Source organism: Hyperolius riggenbachi, chromosome 3, assembly GCF_040937935.1.
Source record: "Hyperolius riggenbachi isolate aHypRig1 chromosome 3, aHypRig1.pri, whole genome shotgun sequence".
In the NCBI taxonomy this organism is placed as follows: Eukaryota; Metazoa; Chordata; class Amphibia; order Anura; family Hyperoliidae; genus Hyperolius; species Hyperolius riggenbachi.
In genome coordinates this window covers 33,068,441-33,090,296 of record NC_090648.1, presented here as the reverse complement: position 1 = coordinate 33,090,296, position 21,856 = coordinate 33,068,441, and the positions used below count along the sequence as shown (strand labels likewise).

General features: G+C 51.0%; 1 protein-coding gene across 9 annotated transcripts in view; it reads left to right on the top strand.

The window, feature by feature from the left end:
- The window catches only part of MINK1 (misshapen like kinase 1), a 189,618-nt gene that overhangs the window by 93,441 nt on the left and 74,321 nt on the right, over positions 1 to 21,856 (top strand). The window lies entirely within an intron of this gene.

Here is a 21,856-nt window from a genome sequence, read left to right as displayed (position 1 = left end):
TTCATTCTCACCCCCCCCCCCCCCCTCCCTTTTCTCTTCTCTCCCTCTATCGCTCTGCACTTGCTGTTAATTTATCTCCCTATTCTGTGCTACACTTCTCCCATCCTGTCCTGCTCTCTCCATCTTTTTCTCTCTGTCCCTGTTCTCTTTCCTCTTTTATCACTGATCTCTTCCTCCTTCTCTCTTGTGCCTGTGCTACCCCCCTCCTCCTATGTTGAAAGGCAGCTGCAGGTTTCTCCACCAGTCCTGTCTGCACCCCCTCAGCCTTTTCTTGCACTGTGAAATAATTGATGAGCTCTGTCTGCATCCTCGGTGTCAGGGTGTCACACTCTCTCTCCCAAGCCTGACAATGGCAGCAATCCTCATCAGCGCCGCTAGCCTGGCACTGCCAGCCTGGAGACGGCAATCACACAGGAAACCGCCGACTAAGCAGACGGAGCAGGGAGAGGAGGGGGGATTGTGGGTGAGAGGAAAAGAGGGGGTGTTATTAGAAGAATGAGTGGGGGAGTGTGGAGTTTTGCCTTCTTCCATAGCAACAGAGAGCAGCGCTCAGGAATAACATCCCCGGCACAGCCTGCTCTGTGCTGCGCGCTCAGGAATAACATCCCCGGCACAGCCTGCTCTGTGCTGCGCGCTCAGGAATAACATCCCCGGCACAGCCTGCTCTGTGCTGCTCGCTTCTCCGGCATCTTACCTCCACTTTCCTCTCCCCGCCGCGCGCTGCTCACTTTCCTTTTAAGGGGCATCTCCTTGGTATCAGGTCACATGCTTGAGTGATACAGGTAATTGTGGCCATTCAATCCTCCAGCTGCAGCTGCCATACAAACGTGACAGGCAGGTTGTATAACCCGGCTTTGTTACACTCACAATAGCGCTGCTGGTATTCGCCATCTGCTTCGCAGTATAGCAATATTTCTGAAAGACATCTGTATAAGAGCTGAGTCAATGCCTTGTGCCGCAGGGCGACACAGACAGAGAGAAGCTGCGACTCTACCCCAGAGAAAATGTAGAAATGAAGCTGCCCCTCCTCCTGCAGGGTGACAGGAGAGAGCGGAGTCTGTCCCTTCTGCAGGGCGACACAGACAGAAGGGAGCTGTGAGTCTGCCCCTCCTCTTGCAGGGTGACACAGACAGAAGGGAGCAGTGAGCCTGCCCCGCCGCCTGCAGGGTGACACAGACAGAAGGGAGCTGTGAGTCCGCCCTTCCTCCTGCAGGGAGACACAGACAGAAGGGAGCTGTGACTCTGCCCCTCCTCCTACAGGGTGACACATTTAGAAAGGAGCTATGGCTGTGAGTCTGTCCCTCCCCCTGCAGGGTGACACAGACAAAAAGGAATTGTGTGCCTGCCCCTCCTACTGCAGGGTGACCCAGAGAGAAGGGAGCTGTGAGTCTGTCCCTCCTACTGCAGGGTGACACAGACAGAAGGGAGCTGTGTCTGTCCCTCCTCTTGCAGGGTGACACAGACAGAAGGGAGCTGTGAGTCTGTCCCTCCTCCTGCAGGGTGATACAGACAGGAGGGAGCTGTGAGTCTGCCCCTCCTCCTGCAGGGTGACACAGACAGAAGGGAGCTGTGAGTCTGCCCCTCCTCTTACAGGGTGACACAGAAGGGAGCTGTGAGTCTGCCCCTCCTCCTGCAGGGTGACAGAAGGGAGCTGTGAGTCTGCCCCTCCTCCTGTAGAGTGACGCAGACAGAAGGGAGCTGTGAGTCTGGCCCTCCTCCTGCAGGGTGACAGAAGGGAGCTGTGAGTCTGCCCCTTCTCATGCAGGGTGACACAGAGAGAAGGGAGCTGTGAGTCTGCCCCTCCTCCTGCAGGGTGACACAGACAGAAGGGAGCTGTGAGTCTGCCCCTCCTCCTGCAGGGTGACACAGGCAGAAGGGAGCTGTGAGTTTGCCCCTCCTCCTGCAGGGTGACAGACAGAAGGGAGCTGTGAGTCTGCCCCTCCTCCTGCAGGGTGACACAGACAGAAGGGAGCTGTGAGTCTGCCCCTCCTCCTGCAGGGTGACACAGGCAGAAGGGAGGTGTGAGTCTGTGTCTCCTCCTGCAGGGTGACAGAAGGGAGCTGTGAGTCTGCCCCTCCTTCTGCAGGGTGACACAGACAGAAGGGAACTGTGAGTCGGCCCCTCCTCTTACAGGGTGACACAGAAGGGAGATGTGAGTCTGCCCCTCCTCCTGCAGGGTGACAGAAGAGAGCTGTGAGTCTGCCCCTCCTCCTGCAGGGTGACACAGACAGAAGGGAGCTGTGAGTCTGCCCCTCCTCCTGCAGGGTGACACAGGCAGAAGGGAGCTGTGAGTCTGCCCCTCCTCCTGCAGGGTGACACAGGCAGAAGGGAGCTGTGAGTCTGCCCCTCCTCCTGCAGGGTGACACAGGCAGAAGGGAGCTGTGAGCCTGCCCCTCCTCCTGCAGGGTGACACAGACAGAAGGGAGCTGTGAGTCAGCCCCTCCTCCTGCAGGGTGACACAGACAGAAGGGAGCTGTGAGTCTGTCCCTCCTCCTGCAGGGTGACACAGACAGAAGGGAGCTGTGAGTCAGCCCCTCCTCCTGCAGGGTGACACAGGCAGAAGGGAGCTGTGAGTTTGCTCCTCCTCCTGCAGGGTGACAGACAGAAGGGAGCTGTGAGTCTGTCCCTCCTCCTGCAGGGTGACACAGACAGAAGGGAGCTGTGAGTCTGCCCCTCCCTCTGCAGGTTGACACAGACAGAAGGGAGCTGTGAGTCTGCCCCTCCTCCTGCAGGGTGACACAGACAGAAGGGAGCTGTGAGTCTGCCCCTCCTCCTGCAGGGTAACACAGAGAGAAGGGAGCTGTGAGTCGGCCCCTCCTCCTGCAGGGTGACACAGGCAGAAGGGAGCTGTGAGTTTGCCCCTCCTCCTGCAGGGTGACACAGACACAAGGGAGCTATGAGCCTGACCCTCCTCCTGCAGGGTGACACAGACAGAAGGGAGCTGCGAGTCAGCCCCTCCTCCTGCAGGGTGACACAGAGAGAAGGGAGCTGTGAGTCTGCCCCTCCTCCTGCAGGGTGACACAGAGAGAAGGGAGCTGTGACTCTGCCCCTCCTCCTACAGGGTGACACATTTAGAAAGGAGCTATGGCTGTGAGTCTGTCCCTCCCCCTGCAGGGTGACACAGACAAAAAGGAATTGTGTGCCTGCCCCTCCTACTGCAGGGTGACCCAGAGAGAAGGGAGCTGTGAGTCTGTCCCTCCTACTGCAGGGTGACACAGACAGAAGGGAGCTGTGTCTGTCCCTCCTCTTGCAGGGTGACACAGACAGAAGGGAGCTGTGAGTCTGTCCCTCCTCCTGCAGGGTGATACAGACAGGAGGGAGCTGTGAGTCTGCCCCTCCTCCTGCAGGGTGACACAGACAGAAGGGAGCTGTGAGTCTGCCCCTCCTCTTACAGGGTGACACAGAAGGGAGCTGTGAGTCTGCCCCTCCTCCTGCAGGGTGACAGAAGGGAGCTGTGAGTCTGCCCCTCCTCCTGTAGAGTGACGCAGACAGAAGGGAGCTGTGAGTCTGGCCCTCCTCCTGCAGGGTGACAGAAGGGAGCTGTGAGTCTGCCCCTTCTCATGCAGGGTGACACAGAGAGAAGGGAGCTGTGAGTCTGCCCCTCCTCCTGCAGGGTGACACAGACAGAAGGGAGCTGTGAGTCTGCCCCTCCTCCTGCAGGGTGACACAGGCAGAAGGGAGCTGTGAGTTTGCCCCTCCTCCTGCAGGGTGACACAGACAGAAGGGAGCTGTGAGTCTGCCCCTCCTCCTGCAGGGTGACACAGGCAGAAGGGAGGTGTGAGTCTGTGTCTCCTCCTGCAGGGTGACAGAAGGGAGCTGTGAGTCTGCCCCTCCTTCTGCAGGGTGACACAGACAGAAGGGAACTGTGAGTCGGCCCCTCCTCTTACAGGGTGACACAGAAGGGAGATGTGAGTCTGCCCCTCCTCCTGCAGGGTGACAGAAGAGAGCTGTGAGTCTGCCCCTCCTCCTGCAGGGTGACACAGACAGAAGGGAGCTGTGAGTCTGCCCCTCCTCCTGCAGGGTGACACAGGCAGAAGGGAGCTGTGAGTCTGCCCCTCCTCCTGCAGGGTGACACAGGCAGAAGGGAGCTGTGAGTCTGCCCCTCCTCCTGCAGGGTGACACAGGCAGAAGGGAGCTGTGAACCTGCCCCTCCTCCTGCAGGGTGACACAGACAGAAGGGAGCTGTGAGTCAGCCCCTCCTCCTGCAGGGTGACACAGACAGAAGGGAGCTGTGAGTCTGCCCCTCCTCCTGCAGGGTGACACAGACAGAAGGGAGCTGTGAGTCAGCCCCTCCTCCTGCAGGGTGACACAGGCAGAAGGGAGCTGTGAGTTTGCTCCTCCTCCTGCAGGGTGACAGACAGAAGGGAGCTGTGAGTCTGTCCCTCCTCCTGCAGGGTGACACAGACAGAAGGGAGCTGTGAGTCTGCCCCTCCCTCTGCAGGTTGACACAGACAGAAGGGAGCTGTGAGTCTGCCCCTCCTCCTGCAGGGTGACACAGACAGAAGGGAGCTGTGAGTCTGCCCCTCCTCCTGCAGGGTAACACAGAGAGAAGGGAGCTGTGAGTCGGCCCCTCCTCCTGCAGGGTGACACAGGCAGAAGGGAGCTGTGAGTTTGCCCCTCCTCCTGCAGGGTGACACAGACACAAGGGAGCTATGAGCCTGACCCTCCTCCTGCAGGGTGACACAGACAGAAGGGAGCTGCGAGTCAGCCCCTCCTCCTGCAGGGTGACACAGAGAGAAGGGAGCTGTGAGTCTGCCCCTCCTCCTGCAGGGTGACACAGAGAGAAGGGAGCTGTGAGTCGGCCCCTCCTCCTGCAGGGTGACACAGGCAGAAGGGAGCTGTGAGTTTGCCCCTCCTCCTGCAGGGTGACACAGACACAAGGGAGCTATGAGCCTGACCCTCCTCCTGCAGGGTGACACAGACAGAAGGGAGCTGCGAGTCAGCCCCTCCTCCTGCAGGGTGACACAGAGAGAAGGGAGCTGTGAGTCTGCCCCTCCTCCTGCAGGGTGACACAGGCAGAAGGGAGCTGTGAGTCTGCCCCTCCTCCTGCAGGGTGACAGACAGAAGGGAGCTGTGAGTCTGCCCCTCCTCCTGCAGGGTGACACAGACAGGAGGGAGCTGTGAGTTTGCCCCTCCTCCTGCAGGGTGACACAGACACAAGGGAGCTGTGAGTATGCCCCTCCTCCTGCAGGGTGACACAGACAGAAGGGAGCTGTGAGTCTGCCCCTCCTCCTGCAGGGTGACACAGACAGAAGGGAGCTGCGAGTCTGCCCCTCCTCCTGCAGGGTGACACAGACAGAAGGGAGCTGTGAGTCTGCCCCTCCTCCTGCAGGGTGACACAGACAGAAGGGAGCTGTGAGTCAGCCCCTCCTCCTGCAGGGTAACACAGAGAGAAGGGAGATGTGAGTCGGCCCCTCCTCCTGCAGGGTGACACAGACAGAAGGGAGCTGTGAGCCTGCCCCTCCTCCTAAAGGGTGATACAGACAGAAGGGAGCTGTGAGCCTGCCCCTCCTCCTGCAGGGTGACACAGACAGAAGGGAGCTGTGAGTCGGCCCCTCCTCCTGCAGGGTGACACAGACAGAAGGGAGCTGTGAGCCTGCCCCTCCTCCTGCAGGGTGACACAGGCAGAAGGGAGCTGTGAATCTGCCCCTCCTCCTGCAGGGTGACACAGACAGAAGGGAGCTGTGAGTCTGCCCCTCCTCCTGCAGAATGACATAGACAGAAGGGAGCTGTGAGTCTGCCCCTCCTCCTGCAGGGTGACACAGGCAGAAGGGAGCTGCGAGTCTGCCCCTCCTCCTGCAGGGTGACACAGACAGAAGGGAGCTGCGAGTCTGCCCCTCCTCCTGCAGGGTGACACAGACACAAGGGAGCTGTGAGTATGCCCCTCCTCCTGCAGGGTGACACAGACAGAACGGAGCTGTGAGTCTGCCCCTCCTCCTGCAGGGTGACACAGACAGAAGGGAGCTGCGAGTCTGCCCCTCCTCCTGCAGGGTGACACAGGCAGAAGGGAGCTGTGAATCTGCCCCTCCTCCTGCAGGGTGACACAGACAGAAGGGAGCTGTGAGTCTGCCCCTCCTCCTGCAGAATGACATAGACAGAAGGGAGCTGTGAGTCTGCCCCTCCTCCTGCAGGGTGACACAGGCAGAAGGGAGCTGCGAGTCTGCCCCTCCTCCTGCAGGGTGACACAGACAGGAGGGAGCTGTGAGTTTGCCCCTCCTCCTGCAGGGTGACACAGACACAAGGGAGCTGTGAGTATGCCCCTCCTCCTGCAGGGTGACACAGACAGAAGGGAGCTGTGAGTCTGCCCCTCCTCCTGCAGGGTGACACAGACAGAAGGGAGCTGCGAGTCTGCCCCTCCTCCTGCAGGGTGACACAGACAGAAGGGAGCTGTGAGTCTGCCCCTCCTCCTGCAGGGTGACACAGACAGAAGGGAGCTGTGAGTCAGCCCCTCCTCCTGCAGGGTAACACAGAGAGAAGGGAGATGTGAGTCGGCCCCTCCTCCTAAAGGGTGATACAGACAGAAGGGAGCTGTGAGCCTGCCCCTCCTCCTAAAGGGTGATACAGACAGAAGGGAGCTGTGAGCCTGCCCCTCCTCCTGCAGGGTGACACAGACAGAAGGGAGCTGTGAGTCGGCCCCTCCTCCTGCAGGGTGACACAGACAGAAGGGAGCTGTGAGCCTGCCCCTCCTCCTGCAGGGTGACACAGGCAGAAGGGAGCTGTGAATCTGCCCCTCCTCCTGCAGGGTGACACAGACAGAAGGGAGCTGTGAGTCTGCCCCTCCTCCTGCAGAATGACATAGACAGAAGGGAGCTGTGAGTCTGCCCCTCCTCCTGCAGGGTGACACAGGCAGAAGGGAGCTGTGAGTCTGCCCCTCCTCCTGCAGGGTGACACAGGCAGAAGGGAGCTGTGAGCCTGCCCCTCCTCCTGCAGGGTGACACAGGCAGAAGGGAGCTGTGAATCTGCCCCTCCTCCTGCAGGGTGACACAGACAGAAGGGAGCTGTGAGTCTGCCCCTCCTCCTGCAGAATGACATAGACAGAAGGGAGCTGTGAGTCTGCCCCTCCTCCTGCAGGGTGACACAGGCAGAAGGGAGCTGTGAGTCTGCCCCTCCTCCTGCAGGGTGACACAGGCAGAAGGGAGCTGCGAGTCTGCCCCTCCTCCTGCAGGGTGACACAGGCAGAAGGGAGCTGTGAGTCTGCCCCTCCTCCTGCAGAATGACATAGACAGAAGGGAGCTGTGAGTCTGCCCCTCCTCCTGCAGGGTGACACAGGCAGAAGGGAGCTGCGAGTCTGCCCCTCCTCCTGCAGGGTGACACAGGCAGAAGGGAGCTGTGAGTCTGCCCCTCCTCCTGCAGAATGACATAGACAGAAGGGAGCTGTGAGTCTGCCCCTCCTCCTGCAGGGTGACACAGACAGAAGGGAGCTGTGAGTCGGCCCCTCCTCCTGCAGGGTGACACAGACAGAAGGGAGCTGTGAGCCTGCCCCTCCTCCTGCAGGGTGACACAGGCAGAAGGGAGCTGTGAGTCTGCCCCTCCTCTTGCAGGGTGACACAGACAGAAGGGAGCTGTGAGTCTGCCCCTCCTCCTGCAGAATGACATAGACAGAAGGGAGCTGTGAGTCTGCCCCTCCTCCTGCAGGGTGACACAGGCAGAAGGGAGCTGTGAATCTGCCCCTCCTCCTGCAGGGTGACACAGACAGAAGGGAGCTGTGAGTCTGCCCCTCCTCCTGCAGAATGACATAGACAGAAGGGAGCTGTGAGTCTGCCCCTCCTCCTGCAGGGTGACACAGGCAGAAGGGAGCTGCGAGTCTGCCCCTCCTCCTGCAGGGTGACACAGACAGGAGGGAGCTGTGAGTTTGCCCCTCCTCCTGCAGGGTGACACAGACACAAGGGAGCTGTGAGTATGCCCCTCCTCCTGCAGGGTGACACAGACAGAAGGGAGCTGTGAGTCTGCCCCTCCTCCTGCAGGGTGACACAGACAGAAGGGAGCTGCGAGTCTGCCCCTCCTCCTGCAGGGTGACACAGACAGAAGGGAGCTGTGAGTCTGCCCCTCCTCCTGCAGGGTGACACAGACAGAAGGGAGCTGTGAGTCAGCCCCTCCTCCTGCAGGGTAACACAGAGAGAAGGGAGATGTGAGTCGGCCCCTCCTCCTGCAGGGTGACACAGACAGAAGGGAGCTGTGAGCCTGCCCCTCCTCCTAAAGGGTGATACAGACAGAAGGGAGCTGTGAGCCTGCCCCTCCTCCTGCAGGGTGACACAGACAGAAGGGAGCTGTGAGTCGGCCCCTCCTCCTGCAGGGTGACACAGACAGAAGGGAGCTGTGAGCCTGCCCCTCCTCCTGCAGGGTGACACAGGCAGAAGGGAGCTGTGAATCTGCCCCTCCTCCTGCAGGGTGACACAGACAGAAGGGAGCTGTGAGTCTGCCCCTCCTCCTGCAGAATGACATAGACAGAAGGGAGCTGTGAGTCTGCCCCTCCTCCTGCAGGGTGACACAGGCAGAAGGGAGCTGTGAGTCTGCCCCTCCTCCTGCAGGGTGACACAGGCAGAAGGGAGCTGCGAGTCTGCCCCTCCTCCTGAAAGGGTAAACAATGCAAAGAGACTGGTACTTCCTCAAATAATAACTTTATTCAAGCAGACACAAGCTAACATTTTTGAACACAGAGGTCCCTTCTTCAGGGCAAACGAGTCAGTTATATGTATTTTAACTAGAACAAGATAAGGTGCCATTGCCGATCCACTTGGCAGCAAGCAATGTCATCCATCTGGTGGCCGCAGCACACTGGTGATCACGGGTTTCTGGCAAAAAGATCCTAGTCTGTCTTGAGTTTCCAGTGACAGTCTCCCTTTAATTCCTATTGGTCAGATGAAGGGTGGGTTAAATAGTGTAGAAACAAAGAAATCCCTTGGAATGCCCCAGAACTCTGGTGTTTGGGATTGTATTTACACAGCTTTTCCTGGTAAAATTGCTGCATGCTCATGGAGAGCAGCTGCTCACTTGTGCTGAAGACCAAGGAAGCGTCCCTCACCTCCAGCATCCAATGACATGCCTGGGATTAGGAGAATGATATCCTGCTATGGCCCATCTGTCACAACTCAGTCCTCAGATCCCAGTCCTGGTGGATAACCGGTGACAGGGATTGTCTGCTGTTAAGCTGAATACTCATCACCTGACAGGTCCAGGGATGTCCCCTTGATGACGAGCGTTTGGCGATTTCTCTTCCTGCTCGCGACGTCACGCTATGTTACACGATGTTTAACGATGCTTACCACTCACGGCAATTGTTCGGTTTTAAACGACCTACATGTACGATTAGATTGTTGAGGATCATCATTATCATCATTATTGATTTATAAAGCACCAAAATATGTTGTGTCACTGTACAAAGTAAGAAATGAACATGGGGTACATAATACAGACAAATGTGTACATCCGTATACAAAATACATAATTGGTGACAAAATACAAAAATGATACATAGTACAGAATACAAGAACAGGGACATGCGAGGGAGCAGGCTGGCGGCTTACTTTCTGGTTGAACTCGATGGATGGATGTCTTTTTTTCAACCCAAATAACTATGTAAGATACAGAATTGGTAATGACAGTGATAAAAGTAACGTGATTAATACAATGTACAATGATTTCCAGGACACAAAAGGGGAGAGAGCCCTGCCCTTGCAAGCTTACAAAATTGGGCAGCACGGTGGCGTAGTGGTTAGCTCTCTCGCCTTGCAGCGCTGGGTCCCTGGTTCGAATCCCAGCCAGGGCACTATTTGCAAAGAGTTTGTATGTTCTCTCCTTGTCTGCGTGGGTTTCCTCCGGGCACTCCGGTTTCCTCCCACATTCCAAAAACGTACAGATAAGTTAATTGGCTCCCCATAAAATTGGCCCTAGACTACAGTACTTACACTACATAATATAGACATATGGCAATGGTAGGGATTAGATTGTGAGCTCCTTTGAGGGACAGTTAGTGACAAGATATATATATATATATATATATATATATATATATATATATATATATATATATATATACACATTGTACAGCGCTGCGTAATATGTAAGCGCTATATAAATACTGAATAATAATAATAATAAAGGGAATGGGGGGGGGGACAAGAGGTGGAGTAGTATACAACAAATATATAGAGGCAGTGTGTTTTTAGGATGCCTATTAGGAGTGCAATTTGGTCTTAAAGGGATACTGTAGGGGGGTCAGGGGAAAATGAGCTGAACTTACCTGGGGCTTCTAATGGTCCCCCGCAGACATCCTGTGTTGGCGCAGCCACTCACCGATGCTCCGGCCCCGCCTCCAGTTCACTTCTGGAATTTCTGACTTTAAAGTCAGAAAACCACTGCGCCTGTACGCCCGTGTCCTCGCTCCCGCTGATGTCACCAGGAGTGTACTGCACAGACACAGACCATACTGGGCCTGCGCTGTGCTCTCTTGATGACATCAGCAGGATCGAGGACACGGCAACACAGGCGCAGTGGTTTTCAGACTTTAAAGTCTGAAATTCCAGAAGTGAACCAGAGGCGGGGCCAGAGCATTGGGGAGTGGCTGTGCCTACACAGGATGTCTGCGGGGGACCGTTAGAAGCCCCGGGTAAGTTCAACTCATTTTCCCCTGACCCTCCTACAGTATCCCTTTAAGTCAAAGAGAAGTGGCCTAAGGTAAAGCATATGCTTGTCAGAACAAGCAAGTTTTTAGTGACCGTTTAAAGGGGTTCTGTGGGGGTGTGCTGAGGGTAAAAACAGACACTTACCTGGGGTTTCTATCAGTCCCCTGTAGCAGCAATGTCCCCTGCCATCCTCCTCCGATCTGCCGTTCCCTGCCGCCGGCATCGGGCAATTATTCATCTAACACAGACGGATATTGCGTGCTCCTTTTCGCGTCATCGGAAGCTTACGGCGCAGTACGAAGTTTTCTTGTACTGCGCAGTATGCTTCCGATGACGCGAGCGGGAGCTAGCAGGCGCACGGCCGCGCAGCCGCTGTTGGAAAGCATGCAGCGCTAGACCGGAGCCCATGGCGGATCGGAGGACGACAGCATGGGACATTACTGCTACAGACATTCACATGTCTATAGCAGTCTTACTGCTAGATTTCAATCTAAAATAAAACTGTGGGATAACTATAAAAAGTCATTATTAGGAGGAGGAGGATAGATACAATTATCTCATTTTTTTTTTTCACCTCGGATGTCCTTTCAGATTAAAGGCTTCAGAATCTGTATATATGGCAGAATTTCACCCATAACAATTATCATTGGGTGAACTGCAACAGGCGCTGACATAAACGCGTGCTCATGTCAAACCAAGACGTTCCTATGTGTATTTCCTTATTGTAGCGTAGAGTAAGGATCGCACAATCTGCTACTACTGTTTAGTCTTTCCGGAGACAAGGTGCGGTCCCCCAAACAGGTCAGCGCTGCCTCAGGGAACAGTAAGCAGCACAGAAGGGAATACACAATCTAAGGCGATTGTTACTGCTACAGACATACACATGTCTATCTCATATGTCACACGTCACCTCGGGTTTCCTTTAAAGCAAACCTGAATCGCACTGTAAAATTAGATTTACGTGGGGCTTTTTCCAGCCCCCTATAGTCTCTCAGGTCCCCCAGTGTCCTTCGAGTCTTCTATTGTGTACTGCTGCAAACAAAAGCTTTGATTAGCAGGCAAGGTGGGGAAATGGACACTGTGCTTCAAACAGTTTAGGGAAGTCACACTTGATTACAGTCACACCTTCCCCTGAATAAATGAGGGAAGGGGGAGGAGGGGGAAATGTCAGCTCCTACAGCTATTAGAAACCAGGACAAACTGCAGAAAAAGCTGCTTGGATCCCTTTAAGAATGTGGTAATTGAGGTGCTGCTTAAAATAGTTTGTGTAGATATAATTGTTAATCTCGTCTGGTAATTCTGACTTCAGAACCCCTTTAATGTGGATGGATATGGAGTCGGTACAAAAATCAGCCGACTCCTCCGTTTATGAAGCCTCCGACTCCTTATGATGCCCATACATGGTACAATGTGTTTCATCCAATCTTACCATTTCTGTGTAATATAAGGGAACTGCCTAAATTATCCTTTCAGTGTATTCACTTAATTTACCCCTATACTATGTAGAAAGGGTAAGATTGAAAGAAAAAAAATGTGCCATGTTATGGGCATCATTAGGCCCAGTGCACACCAAAAACCGCTAGCAGATCCGCAAAACGCTAGCAGTTTTTGAAGCATTTTTTCTTATCATGAAGCGTTTTGCGGTTTTGTCTAGCATTTGTTTGTGTAGCAGAGTACAGATATTGTTACAGTTAAGCTGTAAATGAACAGCTACTGTAACAAAAGCGCCTGGAAAACCGCTCTGATCTGGCGTTTTTTCAAGCGTTTTGCGTTTTTCTTATACTTTACATTGGAGGCAGAAACGCCTCAGAAATTCCAAAAATACTGCAGCCCGGGAGTATGCGTTTTAGCTAAAACCGACCCGCTCTGGTGTGCACCAGCCCATTGAAATACATTAGCCAGGCGGATGCGGCCGGCGGATCGCATTCAAATCCGCTCTGTGTGCACTGGGCCTTAGTCTGATTTTTACAAAGGCTACAGATTTGGTTCAAAAATCATCATTATTGATTTATTAAAGCACCAAAATATTCTGTGGCATTGTACAAAGTAAGAAACGAACATGGGGTACATAATACAGACAAATGTGTACATCAGTATACAAAATTCATAATTAATGACAAAATACAAAAACGATACATACAGTGGGTTGCAAAAGTATTTGGCCCCCTTGAAGTTTTCCACATTTTGTCATATTACTGCCACAAACATGAATCAATTGTATTGGAATTCCACATGAAAGACCAACGCAAAGTGGTGTACACATGAGAAGTGGAACAAAAATTGTACACGATTCCAAACATTTTCTACAAATAACTGCAAAGTGGAGTGTGCATAATTATTCGGCCCCTTTGATCTGAGTGCAGTCAGTTGCCTATAGAAATTGCCTGATGAGTGCTAATGACTAAATAGAGTGCACCTGTGTGTAATCTAATGTCAGTACAAATACAGCTGCTCTGTGAGGGCCTCAGAGGTTGTCTAAGAGAATATTGGGAGCAACAACACCGTGAAGTGCAAAGAACACACAAGACAGGTCAGGGATCAAGGTATTGAGAAATTTAAAGTAGGCTTAGGCTACAAAAATATTTCCAAAGCCTTGAACATCCCACGGAGCACTGTTCAAGCGATTATTCAGAAATGGAAGGAGTATGGCACAACTGTAAACCTACCAAGACAAGGCCATCCACCTAAACTCACAGGCCGAACAAGGAGAGCGCTGATCAGAAATGCAGTCGAGAGGCCCATGGTGACTCTACCTGAGCTGCAGAGATCTACCGCTCAGGTGGGAGACTCTGTCCATAGGACAACTATTAGTCATGCACTGTACAAAGTTGGCCTTTATGGAAGAGTGGCAAGAAGAAAGGCATTGTTAACAGAAAAGCATAAGAAGTCCCGTTTGCAGTTTGCAACAAGCAATGTGGGGGACACAGCAACCATGTGGAAGAAGGTGCTCTGGTCAGATGAGACCAAAATGGAACTTTTTGGCCAAAATGCAAAACGCTATGTGTGGCGGAAAACTAACACTGCACATCACTCTGAACATACCTCTCCACTGTCAAATATGGTGGTGGCAGCATCATGCTCTGGGGGTGCTTCTCTTCTGCAGGGACAGGGAAGCTGGTCGGAGTTGATGAGAAGATGTATGGTGCAAAATACAGGGCAAACTTGGAAGAAAACCTCTTGGAGACTGCAAAAGACTTGAGACTGAGGCAGAGGTTCACCTTCCAGCAGGACAATGACCCTAAACATAATGCCAGGGCAACAATAAAATGGTTTAAAACAAAACATATCCATGTGTTAGAATGGCCCAAAGTCCAGATCTAAATCCAATCGAGAATCTGTGGCAAGATCTGAAATCTGTGGCAAGATCTGAAAACTGCTGTTCACAAACACTCTCCATCTAATCTGACTGAGCTGGAGCTGTTTTGCAAAGAAGAATGGGCAAAGATTTCAGTCTCTCGATGTACAAAGCTGGTAGAGACATACCCTAAAAGACTGGCAGCTGTAATTTCAGCAAAAGGTGGTTCTACAAAGTATTGACTTTGGGGGCTGAATAATTATGCACACCCCACTTTGCAGTTATTTATTTGTAAAAAATGTTTGGAATAATGTATGATTTTCGATCCACTTCTCATGTGTACACCACTTTGTATTGGTCTTTCATGTGGAATTCCAATAAAATTGATGCATGTTTGTGGCAGTAATGTGACAAAATGTGGAAAACTTCAAGGGGGCTGAATACTTTTGCAACCCACTGTAGTACAGAATACAAGAACAGGCTGGTGTTTTATTTTCTGCTTGAACTCGATGGATGGATGTCTTTCTTCAACCCAAATAACTATGTAAGATACAGAATTGGTAATGACAGTAATAAAAGCAACATGATGAATACAATGTGCAATGATTTCCAGGACACAAAAGGGGAGAGAGCCCTGCCCTTGCAAGCTTACAATCTAAAGAGAACGGGGGGGGGGGGGGGGGAACGAGAGGAGGGATAGTATACAACAAATATATAGAGACAGTGTGTTTTAGGATATCTAGTAGGAGTGCAATTTGGTCTTAGGACAAAGAGAAGCTGCCTAAGGTAGAGCATATGCTTGTCGGAACAAGCAAGTTTTTAGTGACCGTTTAAAGGGTTCTGTGGGGGTGTGCTGAGGGTAAAAACAGACACTTACCTGGGGTTTCTATCAGCCCTCTGTAGCAGCAATGTCTCCTGCTGTCCTCCTCCGATCTGCCGTTCCCCGCCGCCGGCATCGGGCAATTATTCGTCTAACACAGACTGATAATGCGTGCTCCCGCTCGCGTCATCGGAAGCTTACGGCGCAGTAAGAAGGTTTCTTGTACTGCGCAGTATGCTTCCGATGACGGGAGCAGGAGCTAGCAGGCGCACGGCCACGCATCCGCAGTTGGAAAGCATGCAAATGCAGCGCTAGTCCGGAGCCGACGGCGGATCGGAGGAGGACAGCGTGGGACATTACTGTTACAGGGGGCTGATAGAAGCCTCAGGTAAGTGTCTGTTTTTACCCTCAGCACCCCCCCCCCCCCCCCACACACACACACACACAACTCCTTTAAAGGAAACCAAGGTTGGCAAGTGACGGATGTGTTGAGGGAGGGCATTCCAGAGGAGGGTTGATGCGCATGGAAAATCTTGTAAGCGTGAATGTGAGGAAATTCTAGAGGTGGAGAACAGAAGATCACGTGCAGATCTGAGATTGCGATTGGGTTTGTATCTGGATATTAGTGAGGATATGGACAGGGGGAGAGAGATTGTAGAGAGCTTTGTAGGTATGGGTGAAGAGTTTGCACTGGATCCTCTGGTTAGGTGGCAGCCAATGATGAGCTTGACAGAGAGGAGCAGCATAGGAGGAGTGACAAGAAAGATGAATGAGACGAGCAGCTGAGTTCAGTACAGATTGGAGCGGGGCCGGTCGATAGTCCACAAAGTAATATGTTACATTAGTCCAGGTGAGATATTAGAAGATCATGTATTAACATTTTAGTTATGTTTTGAGTGAGATTATTGCAATCCTCATTGACTTGTGTGGGTTATACCGCTATCGTATAAACAATTGTTTACGTGATCTTTTTTCCGACATTGCAAACGACGCTTGCAGATTCAGCCAGATGGATTGGGGGAACGACTGTTTGTTGGCAGAGATTCTCGATCCATCTGGCTGCATCTGCCAGTGGGTATGTAGCTTAACAAGTCTAAAGGTCTCTGGCAATCGCCTTGGACTGTGTATTCTCTTCTGTGCTACTTACTGTTCCCTGAGGCAGCGCTGACCTGTTTGGGGGACTGCACCTTGTCTCCGGAAAGACTACACAGTAGTAGCAGATGGTGCAATCCTTACTCTACGCTATATACAGAAGGATCCGCAAACCAAGCAGTGGTAGAAAATTGCTGGTATTCTTTATTCAGGAATTCCACATGGCAGATGCAATAAAATCACAAGGTTCAACGGACGCGTGTCGGGCTTACAATCTGCCCTTAGTCATAGTTAAAGGTGAACCTGCAAGGGGAGGGCTTTATGTAGGTGGGAGGAAAGAAAACTCCACCCTATACCTCAACCAGCCCTCGCCTTAAAGGGAACATTACACACATACATCATCTTAAAAGAGACACAGCAAATATACAAACATTCATGAATGTACTCAATTATGATTAATAACAGCCATCAGCAAATGTTAAAAAGTAATGTAAAAAACGATCACTGGAAAGAACATGAGAACCTTAAAGTTCATATAGTAGCCTATTCAGCAAAGGAGAGAAGGAAAAGGAAGGGGGGGGGGGTGAAAAAAAAGGGATGTATGGATTCCATGAATGAGAGAGAATCGGAGGGAGAACAAACATGTAAATAAATTCAACAATCGTAAACTAGGTTTAAATCCCAGCGTGTATCGAGACCCATAGGAGTACGAGTGTCCATCCTATGTATCCAATAGGCTTCTCGCCTCAAAAGTAGTTTGTAGGTATCTCCACCTCTCTTAGGGCCCTTTCACACCAGAGGGATTTTTCGGTGTTTTAACGCCACGGCCGAAGTTGGCGTTTTGCTAGGTAAAAGAAAGTCCATAGACTTTCATTTTACCTTTGACATCTAACTCGGCGTTTTGGAGCGTTGCGTTTCAACGCTCCCAGGAGCTTTTTCAGGCCTGTTTTCAGCCGAAGTTGGCTGTTGGTGTTTCAGTGATAGTCAATGGAAAACGCCAACTTCAGCCTTTTCAAAGCCTTTTCAAAGCGTTTTACAGCTATCTTGTTCACTTATTTTTATAGAAGAAAAAAAAAAAGGACGTTTTCATATGGGCTGTAAAACTCTTTCAAAACGCTTTGAAAACGCTATGTATTGGCGTTAAGCAAAAGGCTGACTTTCAGTCTTTTCTACCGCAGCCTCTAGTGTGAAAGAGCCCTTAGGACTCACTATACGTTCCACCCCTTGAAAGGTAAAAGAAGAAAGATTACCCTCATGAACATTTTTAAAGTGTTTAGACACTGCCGACTTTTTAAAAGTCTTCCAATTAGTGCCACAATAATGTTCTGCAATGCGGGCTCTCAAATTGCGAGTGGTGCACCCCACGTATTGTAAGCGACAAGAGGTGCAAGAAATAACATAAATAACGCACCTCGTGTCACAGTTTACATACTGTTTGATGGGGAGACTATTACCAGTCGCAAAGGAAAGAATAGAGGAACCCTTTTTGTGACAATGGCAGTAATTGCACGTTGAGAAACCACACGGGTAAGATCCCACCGTGGCAAGCTTACTGAAAGTAACTCGGAGAAAGAATAGACCCTAGTGTGCGTGCCCGTCTGGCAGAGAAACGACATCCTTGTTTTAGGATAACTTTGAGTTTAGGTTCGAAATTCAGTACTGGAAGATATTTCCTCACAATATTTGTGATTTTATTAAATTCAAGGCTGTATTCCGTAACGAAAGTCACTCTGTCATCCCGATCCCCACCCCGGTTCCTAGTTGTCAAAAGTTCACTACGTGATCTCCTTGTGCCTTACTCTACGCTACAATAAGGAAATACACATAGGACCTTCTTGGTTTGACATGAGCACGCGTTTATGTCAGCGCCTGTTGCAGTTCACCCAATGATAATTGTTATGGGTGACATTCTCAAGACTCACCTCTTCACGCTCGCATACCCCCCTACACCAGCACCATAATATGTTCTGTTAGACCCCCTCTCAAAAAATGCACCTATTGTCTCCACCCCACCCTTTAGATTGTAAGCCTCTGGCAGGGCCCTCCTCCCTAATGTATCCAGCTTGATTATGCAATCTTACTCACAACCACCCCTCTTGTAGACTCGAACAGTCTCTATTTTGACCTATGACACTGTATTGTTATCAAATCATTTGCATGATCTTGTTTTGTTGTGACTTTACGTACCGTATATACTCGCAAGCAAGCCGACCCGCATGTAAGCCGACCCCCCCACTTTTACCCCAAAAAACAGGAAAAAATGATTGACCCTCATGTAAGCCGGGGGTAGGAAACGCTGGCCGCGTGATCCCCCCAGTATGTTCCAGTATAGCTAGTATAGTGCCCAGTATAGGTAGGTAGTGCTCAGTATAGCAAGTAAAATGCCCCAGTATAGCTAGTATAGTGCTCAGTATAGCTAGTATAGTGCTCAGTATAGCTAGTATAGTGCTCAGTATAGCTAGTATAGTGCTCAGTATAGCTAGTGAAGTGCCCCAGTTTAGCTAGTATAGTGCTCAGTAATAGTGCCCCATTATAGCTAGTATAGTGCCCCCAGTATAGCTAGTATAGTGCCCCCAGTATAGCTAGTATAGTGCCCCCAGTATAGTGCTCAGTATAGTGCCCCCATTATAGCTAGTATAGTGCCCCATTATAGCTAGTATAGTGCCCCCAGTATAGCTAGTATAGTGCCCCCAGTATAGCTAGTATAGTGCCCCCAGTATAGTGCTCAGTATAGTGCCCCCATTATAGCTAGTATAGTGCCCCCAGTATAGCTAGTATAGTGCCCCCAGTATAGCTAGTATAGTGCCCCCAGTATAGCTAGTATAGTGCCCCCAGTATAGCTAGTATAGTGCCCCCAGTATAGCTAGTATAGTGCCCCCAGTATAGCTAGTATAGTGCCCCCAGTATAGCTAGTATAGTGCCCCATTATAGCTAGTATAGTGCCCCATTATAGCTAGTATAGTGCCCCATATAGCTAGCATAGTGCCCCATATAGCTAGCATAGTGCCCCATATAGCTAGCATAGTGCCCCAGTATGGGTGGGTAGGTGCTGTCCCTCCCCGCTCCCCCCGCGGCCGCCGCCGCTATTACCTTAGGCGGCGCCGCTTCCTCTATCCCCGTCCTCCTCCGGGCGGTAACTCATTCACAGCAGCGCGCCTCTCGCTGCTGTGATGACGAGGAAACCATAGAGAGCGGCTTCCTGTAGCGCGATGCCGTTACTATGGGAACCGCTCTCTATGGTTTCCTGCGTCATCACAGCAGCGGGGGGCGCGCTGCTGTGAATGAGTTACCGGAGGAGGACGGGGATAGAGGCAGCGGCGCCGCCTAAGGTAATAGCAGCGGTGGCCGCGGGGGGAGCGGGGAGGGACAGCACCTATCCACCAACCCACCCATGACTCGCAAGCAAGCCGACCCCCCAACTTTTGGCCCACTTTTGGGGGGTCAAAAATTCGGCTTGCTTGCGAGTATATACGGTATATGTTCTACCTGTATGTTAACCCATTTATCTATTGTGCAGCGCTGCGTAATATGTTGGCGCTTTATAAATACAATAAATAATAATAATTCTGCCATATGTACAGATGCTGAAGCCTTTAATCTGAAAGGACATCCGAGGTGAAAAAAAAAATGAGATAAACAATTGTATCTATCCTCCTTCTCCTAATAATGACTTTTTTAGTTATCCCACAGTTTTATTTTAGATTGAAATCCAAGTTTTAAGTTTTTACCGTTTCATGGCCTTTTTTAATGACTCATTCATTGAAGTATGCCAGAGCTAAAATCTATGAACTGTTGCCCTTTTTATCTCTCTTCTGCTCTCAGAAGCCATTTTTCTGCCAGGAAAGTGTTTTATGACTGTAATTCCAAATCAGTGAGGGTTACGCTATAGTCCGACCTGGTCCCAACCCAGATAGAAACACTCACTTGCATACCTGATTTTTAACTCTTTCAGGCAGAGAAAGAAAAAAAGGAACACAGCATAGTTATTTGTGTGCTAGGCACTGTACAAACACATGTCTATCTCCTCATGTCACATGTTCCTTTAAAGCAAACCTGAATCGCACTGTAAAATTAGATTTACATGGGGCTTCTTCCAGCCCCCTATAGTCTCTCAGGTCCCCCAGTGTCCTTTGAGTCTTCTCTTGTGTGCTGCTGCCCCCTCCTCAGTGCAAACAAAAGCTTTGATTAGCAGGCAAGGTGGGGAAATAGACACTGTGCTTCAAACAGCTTAGGGAAGTTGCACGTGATTGCATTCACACCTTCCCCTGAATAAATGAGGAAAGGGGAGGAGGGGGAAATGTCAGCTCCTACAGCTATTAGAAACCAGGACAAACTGCAGAAAAAAGCTGCTTGGATCCCTTTAAGAATATGGTAATTGAGGTGCTGCTTAAAATAGTTTGTGCAGATATAATTGTTACGCTTGTCTGGTAATTCTGACTTCAGAACCCCTTTAATGTGGAGGGGTATGGAGTCGGTACAAAAATCATCCGACTCCTCAGTTTATGCAGCTTTCAACTCCTTATAGTGCCCATACATGGTACAATTTTTTTCATCCAATCTTACCATTTCTATGTAATTTAAGGGAACTGCTTAAATTATTCTTTCAGTATATTCACTTAATTTACCCCTATACTATATAGAAAGGGTAAGATTGGATGAAAAAAATGTGCCATGTTATGGGCATCATTAGTCTATTTACAAAGGCTACGTATTTGGTTCAAAAATCATCATTTTATTGAAACCACTGACTCCGACTCCAGGTACCCAAAATTGCTCCGCCTCCTGGACTCCCGGCTCCACAGCCCTGTTCAGAAGTCAAGGATAAAAAGAGAGATACTTTGCTCATTAGTGAGACGTCTCAGGATAGTCCAGAGGCTTTTTGTATCTTCTTACTCTGTACTGTTCCAGCACTGGAACCCTCCGTGTCTTCATAGTGTGAGCGCGGCCGTACTGTGCATACGTGACTACGGTTATGCAAGCCTTGCAGAAGAAATGCGCTTGTGCACAGATACTCTTCCATGGCTGCACTCACACTCAAGTATTAGAGGAACCCCGCGCTGTAATGGGACAATGTATGAAAATATGAAAAGCCTCTGGACTATGCACCACTGAGGTGAGTACCTAAGGTTTATTTTTTCCTTGACTTCTGGATTACTTTAAAGTGAGTCTGAAGTGAGACTAAAAATAAAAAAAGCAGATACTCGCCTAAGGAGAGGGAAGGCTCTGGGTCCTATAGAGCCTTCCCGCACCTCTCCCGGTGTCCTCGTCCCTCCGCAGACTCCTCCGTTTCAATCTCCCGCCGCAGGAGACCTCGGCAGTCTTCGGAAGCACTCAGGCTACCGAAGACCAGCGGCTCTGTACTGCGCATGTGCTAGTGCGCGAGATAGTATGCTAGCACGTGTGCAGTACGGATCGCCCCGTCTTAGGAAGCCCGAGTGCTTCTGTAGGCTGCCAAAGCCAGCCCAACATGGAACAGAGCAGTGGAATGCGGGGACTGGGAGGAGAAAAGGAATGCTCTATAGGACCCCAGAGCCTTCCCTCTCCTTAGGTGAGTATCTGTTTTTATTTTTATTCTCGCTTCAGACTCCCTTTAACCTCAGCGGTAATCCCGAGTCAGGCTCGGGATGGAAAGCAGGGCCGTGGAGTCGAAGTCCAGGAGTCGGAATTGGGGCAATTTTGGGCACCTGGAGTCTGAGTCAGTGGTTTCATAAACTGAGGAGTCGGAGTCGGGTGATTTTTTTTTTTTTTTTTTTTTTTTTTACAAAATCCACAGCCCTGTTAAATATTAGACTAGGGAGTCGGAGTCGAGGAGTCTGAGTCGGGGCCATTTTGGTTACCCGGAGTCTGAGTCTGAGTTGGAGTCGGGGTCGTGGTTTCATAAACTGAGGAATTGGAGTCGGAAGATTTTTGTACCGACTCCACAGCCCTGATGGAAAGCCGCAACTCGGAGCGGTAATCCCGTGCCTGAGTAAGTTCTATGCAGGAGCTGCTGCAGATCTCTCTGTAGTATGTTTTTTTACTTGTTTT